Source organism: Gorilla gorilla, chromosome 16 (assembly GCF_029281585.2).
Source record: "Gorilla gorilla gorilla isolate KB3781 chromosome 16, NHGRI_mGorGor1-v2.1_pri, whole genome shotgun sequence".
In the NCBI taxonomy this organism is placed as follows: domain Eukaryota; kingdom Metazoa; phylum Chordata; class Mammalia; order Primates; family Hominidae; genus Gorilla; species Gorilla gorilla.
The window spans coordinates 70,561,372-70,571,654 of NC_073240.2; positions in this window are offsets into that span (position 1 = coordinate 70,561,372).

Here is a 10,283-nt window from a genome sequence, read left to right on the forward strand (position 1 = left end):
TGCTATCATCCAGGCTTTGTTGTTCCACTGATAGAGCATAGGCAGGGTAGATTTAGCATAATTATTTGGAGTTTTGGAATGATAAAAGAGTGTTGGCTAATGTAAAGTCACCAGTTGCATTAGCCCCTAACAAGAGAGTCCCCTTGTTATTTGAAGCTTTGAAGCCAGGCATTGACTTCACTCTGGCTAGGAAAACCCTAGATGGCACCGTCTTCCAATAGAAGGCTGTTATATCTATGCTGAAAATCTGTTTTTTAGTGTAGCCACCTTCATTAATGATTTTAGCTAGATCTTCTGGATAACTTGCTGTAGTTCTACATTATAGCACTTGGTGCTTCACCTTGCACTTTGATGTTCTGGAGATGGCTTCTCTCCTTAAACCCCATGAACCAACCTCTGCTAGCTTCCAACATTTATTCTGCAGCTTCCTCAGCTCTCTCAACCTTCATAGAATTGAAAGAGTTAGAGCATTGCTCTGAATTAGGCTTTGGCTTAAGAGAATGTAGTGGCTGGTTTGATCTTTCATCCAGACCACTCAAACTTTCTCCATATCAGCAATAAGGCTGTTTCACTTTCTTATGACTCATGTGTTCACTGGAGTAGCACTTTTCATTTCCTTCAAGAACTTTTCCTGGCAGGACTCGATGGCTCATGCCTGTAATCCCAGCACTTTGGGAGGCCGAGAGGGGTGGATCACGAGGTCTGGAGTTTGAGACCAGCCTGGCCAACATGGTGAAACACCATCTCTACTAAAAATACAAAAATTAGCTGGGCGTGGTGACAGGCGCCTGTAATCCCAGCTATTTGGGAGGCTGAGGCAGGAGAATCACTTGAACCCAGGAGGCGGAGGTTGCAGTGAGCTGAGATCGTGCCATTGCACTCCAGCCTGGGCAACAAGAACAAAAGTCTGTGTCAAACAAAACAAAACAAAACAAAACAAAACACAAAACAGAACTTTTCCTTTGCATTCCCAACTTGGCTAACTGGTGTGAGAGGCCTAGCTTTCAACCTCTCTTGGCTTTTGACATGCCTTCCTCACAAGCTTCATCATTTTTAGCTTTTGATTGAAAGTGAGAGATGTATAACTCATTTTTGCACTTAAATACTTAGAGGCCATTTTATGGTTATTAATTGGGCTAATTTCCATATTTTTGTGTTTCAAGGAATGGGGAGGCCGAAGGAGAGGGAGAGAGAGAGAGATTGGCCAGTAGGAGCAGTCAGAACACACAAAACATTTATTAATTAAGTTCGCTGTCTTACATGGGTGCAGTTCATGGTGCCCCAAAATAATTACAATAGTAGTATCAAAGATCACTGATCACACATCACCATAACAGATGTAATAATAATGAAAAAGTCTGAAATATTGCAAGAATTACCAAAATGTGACACAGATACAGGAAGTGTGCACATTCTATTGGAAAAACGGCACCAACAGACTTGCTCTACACAGGGTTGCCACACATTTTCAATTTGTGAAAAACACACAGTATCTGTGAAGTGCAATAGGCAAAGTGCAATAAAATCAGGTATGCCTGTAGACTGAGGCTCATGCAGTTAAGAGCTGGTGTGGCTCCTTCTTGTCTTTCATGGGGTGATGACTTGGAGGCCCTGCATGCCCAATGGCCTGCAGAATGGAGGAGGGCCCCCCACTCCATGGCATTCTCCATGAGCAAGAAATAAACTTTCATTATTTTAAATCTCTGAGATTTCAAGGTTGTTACTTCAGCATAGCCTGGCCTATTCTAGCGAATACCCAGCATGTTGGAGTTCACTGAGTAATTGCTGCTCTTGAGTTCTTTAACACCATGAAGGAAAAAGCTGCCTCTTGAGCCACCCAGGGCAGCTGATTGACACTTTCCCTCACTCTCATCATCCAGCCCAGATGGCACTTCCTGTTTGGTAACACCTCACGTGGGCTCCTTCGTCCCCCACCAACTCTGCCAGTCACCATCCTACACAGTCAAATGTGCACAGTATTAGAGGTTTGCCAAGAACACATCCTTGTGTCTGCCAAGGAGCGTCTGTTTGAGGAAGAACATTCTAACAGAGAATGTTCAGAGACAAAATGCTGGCTGTGGGAGACAGTCAAATCTTTGTCTCTATGATGAGCAAGTGGAGGCTGGATGGCCACTGTGGATAGGGGGCAGGGGTCCTGAAGATGGGATGCCAGTCTCAAATGCGGAGGGGTTGGGCTGGGAGGGGCAGGATGAACAGGATGATTTTTAAGTGCCTTCCAACCCGGAGAGTCCCCACCTTACTGCCTAACTCAGTATTTTTTTTGAAAGTGCGTGAATGAATACATTTCAGTCACAAAGAAAGTAAAGGACGTATGAAATAAAATAGCCTGACTTAATGAGCAAATAAGAATTATAACACAGATTCTTTCTGAAAGGTGTAGCCTCATGAGATCAATGTTCTCAGCCCTCATGAGGCTGACGGATGGTGAAGAGTGGTCAGGAAGGCATGTGACGCATATCCGTAATTTACACGCCAGCCACAAAGAGGGCTGAGCTCAGGGAGGAGTCAGAGCCTTGAGACAGGCTGAAGCCATCATGATAACAGCCCCTCACAAGGACACCCGGTGCTTTGTCATGCACAAAGTGCTCCCCCTGACATCCTGGGTGCTCAGAAACTATTTTCTCTGAGCTTTTAATGATAGATCATAGATTATCCTATATCTCTGTGCTCTTCTTATCATAGCCTCAGGAGAGAAGAACTGCTATTCCTATTTTATAGATGGGTAGGGAGTTTTCAGCAATTTCCCCAAGATCACATAGTGAGTAATGGGGAGATCCAAGACTTGAACCCAGATCCTGTTACACAAAGTTGTGAGTTTTAAAATAAGAGAATACACTTACTCCAGGCACTGGAAGCTGAAATTGCAATTAGTTCACATGCTCCCAGGTTCCTGAGAACTTCCACTTTTGTGTGTAATGTTGATTGTGAACAGATATTATAGGGACAGGCTGGCTCTGAACTGCCTTGAAGACAAGAAGGATTTTCTTGGGAAAAGCAATGGACTGGGAGACAGAGAGTCCTGCAATACAGGCCCTGAATCTTTTTCTGACCCACTTCATTACCAAGAAACCTCAGTTTCCTCATCTGAAAGTATGAGGAAAGATGTTGATCTGGTCTACCATGAAGAATTTCTGTGAGGACCCAATGCGAGGATGGGGTGCACATATTTTGAAAACCAATAAAAAGCTGTAAAGAACTATAAAAAGCTAGGGTTCTTGTTTAAATTAAGAATGCATTTTGCTAGGCCAGGCACAGTGGCTCACACCTGTAAATACCAGCACCTTGGGAGGTCAAGGTGGGTGGACCACCTGAGGTCAGGATTTCAAGACCAGCCTGAACAATATGGTGAAATGCTGTCTCTACTAAAAATACAAAAATTACCTGGGTGTGGTGGTGGGCACCTGTAGTCCCAGCTACTTGGGAGGCTGAGACAGGAGAATTGCTTGAACTTAGGAGGTGGAGGTTGCAGTGAGCTGAGATTGCACCACTGCACTCCTGCCTGGGCGACAGAGTGAGAATGCATTTAGCTGCAAGTAACAGAGCAGCCAGCTACAGTGGTTTTAACAGATGATGCTCTGATTTTCCTATGACATGAGAAGTGCAGGGTGGGTAGTACAGGGCAGGAGAGGATGATTTAACAATGTTAATGGGGGCCTAGCCCTTTTCCCCTCTGTTCAAATTCCATCCTCACACATGCTACCTTATATGCACAAGATGGGTACTGCCCCTCCAGGCTTTATGTTCCAGTTGCAGGTGGGAAAAAGAAGGGAGAAGGAGGAAGAGTTGGTACCTACATTACGAATGCAAAAGTTTTCTTAGAAATCCAATAACTGTAATATTGGCCAGAACTGTAATCAAATGGTCACCCTCTAGGTACAAGGGAGGCTGGAAGAATGAACATTTTTGGCTGGGCACACCACTAAACAAATCCAGGGTTTTGATGGAAAGGAAGGGGTGGGGATGGATTGCAGGTGACAGCTGGTGGTGCCTACCACAAGCTCCAATACCAAGATGGGCACTGAATTCACAGGGATCTTTTAAATTTAGTTTCTGGATTTGAGTGAAAGCAAATTGGGTTGCCTCATCCTTCGAAGGAAAAGTGGATCCATAGTATTCTACTGTCAGAAAGGGAAATAGAGTCACCTTGAAGACAAGAGGTGAGAGAGTGCTGCAGGTCTGGAGGGCCAAGTGGATAGAAGCTCAGCATGACCTCCCTCTCTCTGTCTCCCCTTTGTTCACTTTCATTAGTCCTGTTCACTTGGGCTGGGAGAGCTGGATCCGGGGAGCTCATTAATAGCCTCTGGGTTTGTGTGTGTCTCCACCCGAAGAAGTCTAACCACAGACTTCCTCTTGACTCTTGGCAACAGGGAGAAAACAAAACCACAGCAGCTTTCATTGCTGAAAAAGACAAAACTGACTCGTTTGCTTAATAAGCCCAGACGGAGGAACTTTATTTCTGGGAGGAAGTGCTGAAGACTCCAGTACAGGCCGGGTGCAGTGGCTCACGCCTGTAATCCTAGCGCTTTGGGAGGCCAAGGCGGGTGGATCACGAGGTCAGGAGATCAAGACCATCCTGGCTAACCCAGTGAAACCCCGTCTCTACTAAAAATACAAAAACATTAGCCGGGCGTGGTGGCGGGCGCCTGTAGTCCCAGCTACTCGGGAGGCTGAGGCAGGAGAATGGCGTGAACCCGGGAGGCAGAGCTTGCAGTGAGCCGAGATCGGGCCACTGCACTCCAGCCTGAGCGACAGAGCGAGACTCAGTCTCAAAAAAAAAAAAAAGACTTCAGTACAAGGAGTCGTGGTTGCGCCGTGAAATTGCCAGACTCTGCGATGAGACATCCTGGGTTGACAGTTTAGAGGTTGAGAGATTGGTAGGAGGAGGCCACGAGTCCAGGGCTCAGTAGGACTGCGGGGCAGAAGCCTGTGCTGCAGATAGGTGGGGCTTTGCAAAATGGATCTGCTTGGGGAAACTGAGGCCTCCTTCCACCTCCGACAACATCCAGACCTCTTTTGCCACTTCTGGCTTCCAAAAATCCATTTATGTATTTATTTTCCCTTTTTCTTATTTTCCCTTATTAAATTCATCTATTGATTAATTCCCATTTCATACTTTCTTTTTTTGTTTGCTTGTATTTCTAATTTCTTACGATGTATAGTCAGTGCTTTTATTTTGGTCTTTCTTCTTTAATAAGAAAGCCATTTCAGGCAATGTATTTTCCCGTGTTAAGCTTTTTTCAAGATCTCATGGGTTTTGAAATAAAATGTTCCCCTTTTCATCGGTTTCTAGATGGGTTTTAATTTCATTTTAATGTTTCCTTTGATCCATGGGTTACCTAGAAGTACGTTTATTAATTTCCAAGTAGTTAAAAATATTTTCAGCCACATGATTGTTTTCTTTTTAATTTAACATTATGGGGTTATAGTAAGAGATTGTGGCCTGTAAAATCTTTAATTTTAAATTAATTTTTTTTTCTTTGTTTCTAAGTATGTGTTCAGACTTTATAAATGTTCTATGGGGCAGGAAAAGCTGAGCTGGTTGGATTCATGCAGGAAAGAATGGAATTCTAAAATGTGCTAGCTCTGAAGACATACTACCCTGTTTCCAATCTGGCTTCTACCCCTTTCCAGCTGTGTGTCCTCGGATGAAACACAGAATTTTCTGAGCTTTATTTTCCATTTAAAAAATGGGAACAATAAGAATATCCACTTTCCAGTATTGCCGTGAAGATTAAATGAAATTATGTACTTAAAAATACCTAGAATACTGCCTGGTGTGGATAAAAAAAACTCACCAAAGAGAAATATTGCTATGTTTTTTGCTTTTACCAAAAAAAGGAGGAACCTTCACTGTTTGTGTTCTCAGCTTTATCCTAACTCAGAGCTGTGGTTGCTGGTTGTTGAGGGAATTGGGAGAAAAGAGGAAATGGATGGCGCAGTGCGGCAGTCACCTTTCCTTCCACGGGAGGTACCTGGAGCCCGGGGGATGGAGCTACTTGCCCAAGGAAACACAGCAATTTAGTGGCAAAGCCAGGCCTCAAACCCAGGTCTCACCTGCTCGTTCCTGCCTGTTCTGCTGGCAAGCTGCTCTAGTTTCTCCCTTGAAAGACGAGACAGTTGACCGCAGATTCGCCTCTACGCTGTAGGGAAGGCTGGAAGCTCTCAGGAGGAAGCAACCTCAGAGCTTTGTCATGTTACACCTTGCTGTCTGGGAAAGGGGAACTCTGAGGTCAGTAAGTTCCAAGAGAAGCTATAGAAAGATGGTTGAGTTGGGAGTGGTGGGAAGCTCTGGGCATTGCTGTTCCATTGATCAGTGGTGGCAGGAGAAAAAGCCAGTCCTCTAAAGCACCCCTAGGGGGAGGTCTGTCTGCACCCCTCTGGGCTTCAAGCCTTCATTGCCTGCGTGCCTTGCTTCCCAAGCCCTGGTACTGACCGTGGCAAAGGCAGATCCCCAAGAGGCCCCATCTTCATTTGCCTAGCAGGTCCTATGTGGAGCAGAGCTCAGGGGCAGGAGCCCTCTGTTACTGTTCAGGGGGGCTCAGCAGCACGGATGTGCTCATGGAAACTGGAGAAACTGGGGTGACAGCCTCAGCAGCACTGAGGAGGCCTAATTAAGAAGTAAGGCAAAACGAGATGCGCTGCTTGGCTGTGCTGCCAGCTGACATCTGAGAGGGGCTGGCACTGTGCCCTGGAGCAGCCAGGAGCCATGAAGAACTCAGGAGGCATGGGAGCTTCTTTATGGCAGAAGTCCGGAGAGGAGAGGGAATCTCAGGACAGAATTACAAGGTGGAGGGTGGCTGAGTTATCTGATTAGGGCCATTGATCTTGGGAGCAAGTGACCATTTCTTGGCCAAGGAGTCTCAGTATCCTCAAGCATCATGTCATCATGCTGTGTATAACCCACAAGTGGACAAAGATGCCTGGAACAGATATCACAGGGCATGGTTAAAGCACACATGGATATGTCTCGGCAGCAGGTCTCTGACCTCAGACACATGCCCATGCTGTGGGGTAGGTTGCCGCCAGGGAAAGCTTGGAATTAGAGGCTGATTTTCATAGTTCTTCCATGCAAGTTTTTAAAAAATGTATGGCCTCCATGATTATTATGAAAATTGAATAAATCCGGGCATGCAAAAGTGCTTTGTAAATATCAGCACAAGCACAGAAGAAAGTTATCGCACGTGCAATTTGGTTAGAAAATGCTAGCTAATTCCTTGCTATGTCCCCAGCCCTTTGTTAGAAGCTGCAGAGGAATCAAATAGGCCTAGATCTTGTTCCTGTCCTCATGGGGCTTGTGGGTTTTCTCAGTGTGAAATGCTTTGCAATCATTGTCTCTCCCTCCCTCTTTCCCCCATGCTACTTCCTTCTAACATAGCTTAATTAAGCACCTCTTCTAAGTGAAGTTCTGGGCTAGGGGCTAAATTATATAGAAATTATTGTCTATTAAGGGAGAGACAGGAGCAAATGGATAGGTACAAGCCCAACATGGTAGCCATTTCTTGAATAGAGAAAGACCCAGGTTCAATGCATACAAAGCAAGAAGGCAATGAGCAGCGATCCCAGGGAGGTTCCTGGAAAGCTTCAGATAGAAGCACGTGGGGCAGATCTCGAAGAAGGAGCAAGAACAAGGAACAGAGTCCTCCTGGGGAGCATGGGAAGAAGGCATGGCAGGCACAAAGGCATGGAGGTGGGAAATCCTCTAAGCAAGAGTATCCACCCACACAGGGGCGTCAGTGAACACTGGGAGCCTGAATTCCAATCCTTGATACCCTGGTTGATGCAGATTGGAAGTCTTACTGGAGCTCAGAAAAGTTGATGGCCCTAAATAGAAAACTCCTATTTGAATGAACCCATCATGGTGTCAGCACAGACTGGGGTCAAGGCAGAGTTTGCCTGCCAGAGAGTGGGTAGAGCAGAAAGAGGGCAGAGCTTGAAGCAGGCAGTCCTGGCTTGTAATTCGGGCCCGCCACTGCCTAGCTCTCTGGTTGTGGGTCACTACAAACCTCTCTGAGCCTTGGTTTCATCACCTTTAAAATAGGAATAGGTGACCTGGGCATTCTGTTGAAAATCACATCCTTTGTTGAAAACATAGTGAGAAGATGGGGTGGGTGGGTGGATAGAGACCAATTTACACTGAAGGTGGCACTGAGGAGACACAGAGAATAAGCTGTTAGTCACTCTGAGCTCTGATAGGCTGAGTGGGGCCGGGAGGTGTGGGAGTCCAAAGGAGGAGCCCTTCGCTCTGCCTGGGAGGTTTAGAGTTTTCCTGGCAGCAATGAGAGCAGAACTAGGGGCCTTCCCGCAAGGCAGGTGGAAATTCAGAAGGCTAAGAAGGAAGCAAGGGGAATTCCAGGTAGAGGGGACCGAAGGACAAGGGAACCAGGAGCAGTTCTACTCAACTAGGAAATGTGAAATGGGGAGTGATGAGGTTGTGGAGGCTCAACCGTGGCCTTCAATGTTGAGTTAGGAACTTGGACTCTATCTCATATGCAGCAGGGAGACATTTAAGAATTAGAAGCATGAGAGAAAGGATTAGTCAGGCTCTGTCACCAGGACAGTGATAGTGAGTGGGCTAAGGAGAGGCGGTTGCAGAAGTCCTAGATACTGACATGAAAGGTACTTGTGTGAAGTTGTTTATCATACTGCAGGGACAATGTAAAGCAGACACCAAAGTCTAGTGTGCCATTGAGGTCCCAGGGATGGGATGGGCACTCTTCCCCAACACAGCCCTCCCTAGCTCCAGACAGGACAGCCCAGGGCCTTGAGAAAGAAGTTGCTGCAGGGCCCAGGCCTTCTGACCAGCCCCTCTGCAGGGACAGGCTCCTCAGGCCCTGGTGGCCTAACTGGGGTTGTTCTAGCTGGAGCCCGTGGTGGCCATGAGAAACAGCCCTTTTTGCTCAAGCAAAACAATGACCTTATGGGAAGAAGATGGTGGTATTTCACAAAACTCAAGGGTGAAACATTCAGCCCCGCCTCTGAGGAACTAGAATCAGGAACTGTAAAGTCATGCCTATGGCCCCTCTCCCTCTCTTGCTGGTTCTCTTCCTCTTTCTCCTCTCCATTTTCCAGCCAGCTTTCCCTGTGTAGAGGGGGTGCACAGCTGCCTGGACCCAGCTCCCTAGCCTCAACTGTCATGGCTCCAATGTCCTGGGGAGAGTCTGACCATCTGAGCCCAGGCAGCAGATCAGCCACCTCAAGGCAGACACCCTCCCTTGCTCCCCTCAGCCCTGTGGCCAAGAAAGGGGGTGGTCTCCTTTACAGCAAGGCTCCAGAGCCCACCCCTGCGGGTTACGATGGAGGGTGGTTCTCAGAGGAGGGACGCTGGCACTGGACTGGCCCCCAGAGGTGGTCTATTCTATGTAGTCCCTGACCCTACCTGGCACTATTTGTATTATTGGCCAGGTAGAATTGGTCAAGGGACATCCGAGTGAGCTCTCCCCCAAGGTGCACCGTAGCGAGCTGGAATGCACAGGGCCTCCATTCACCTCTTCAGGAAGGAGACAGAGACAGTGAAAATGAAACTCTGAAAAGTCCCCATGTTTTGCTTTGTGGATGGTGGAGCCAGGAAAAGAGAGGGTCTGAGAGGCGCTTGTCTTTGCATGCAGTAAAGAGGGGTATGGGAAGAATGGCCCCTTTGCTGCTGGCCTGGGGGAGCAGGTTTAGAGCCCAGGGACCTGGGGGAGGTGGCAGCTCTGGGGAAGAAGGGGCTGAGTCTGGGCTGAGTCCCTGGGGCTGGAGGCCAACCCTTAAGGAGCCAGCTGCCTAGAGCGGAGGGCAGGGGAGGGCCCGGAACTTCTGGGGTGGGCCTGTGGCGTTCCTTTGTTTCTCCATTCTCCTCAGATGGCACACAGCACCAGCTTGAGGAACCAGAGTCATTTGGTTGTTTTCCCCAAATGTGGAGGATTCTTTCCCCTTTCCCTTCTCACGTGTTGCCAGAAGCTGGGCTTCCTGGGGGTTCTCATAAACCCAGGCGGCTCTGCAGTCATTTTCATATAGAACGGTTTCCCTAAATAGCTGAGAAGGCCAGCTGTAGCTGCTGGAACAGAAAACAGCATTGGCTGCTGGGGGATGAACACAGATCCTGTTCTTGTGCTTGGCAGCCCACTTCCCTGGAGACACAGCAAGTCGTGGGGCCTCTGGCCTCTGCGCCACCCACTTCAACTCCAGCCACTGTTACTTGCCAGTAGAGGTCTGAGGTAAATGACTTGATCTCGCCAAATCTGTTTTTTCACCTGTGAAATGGGAATAATGACAGTACAAAG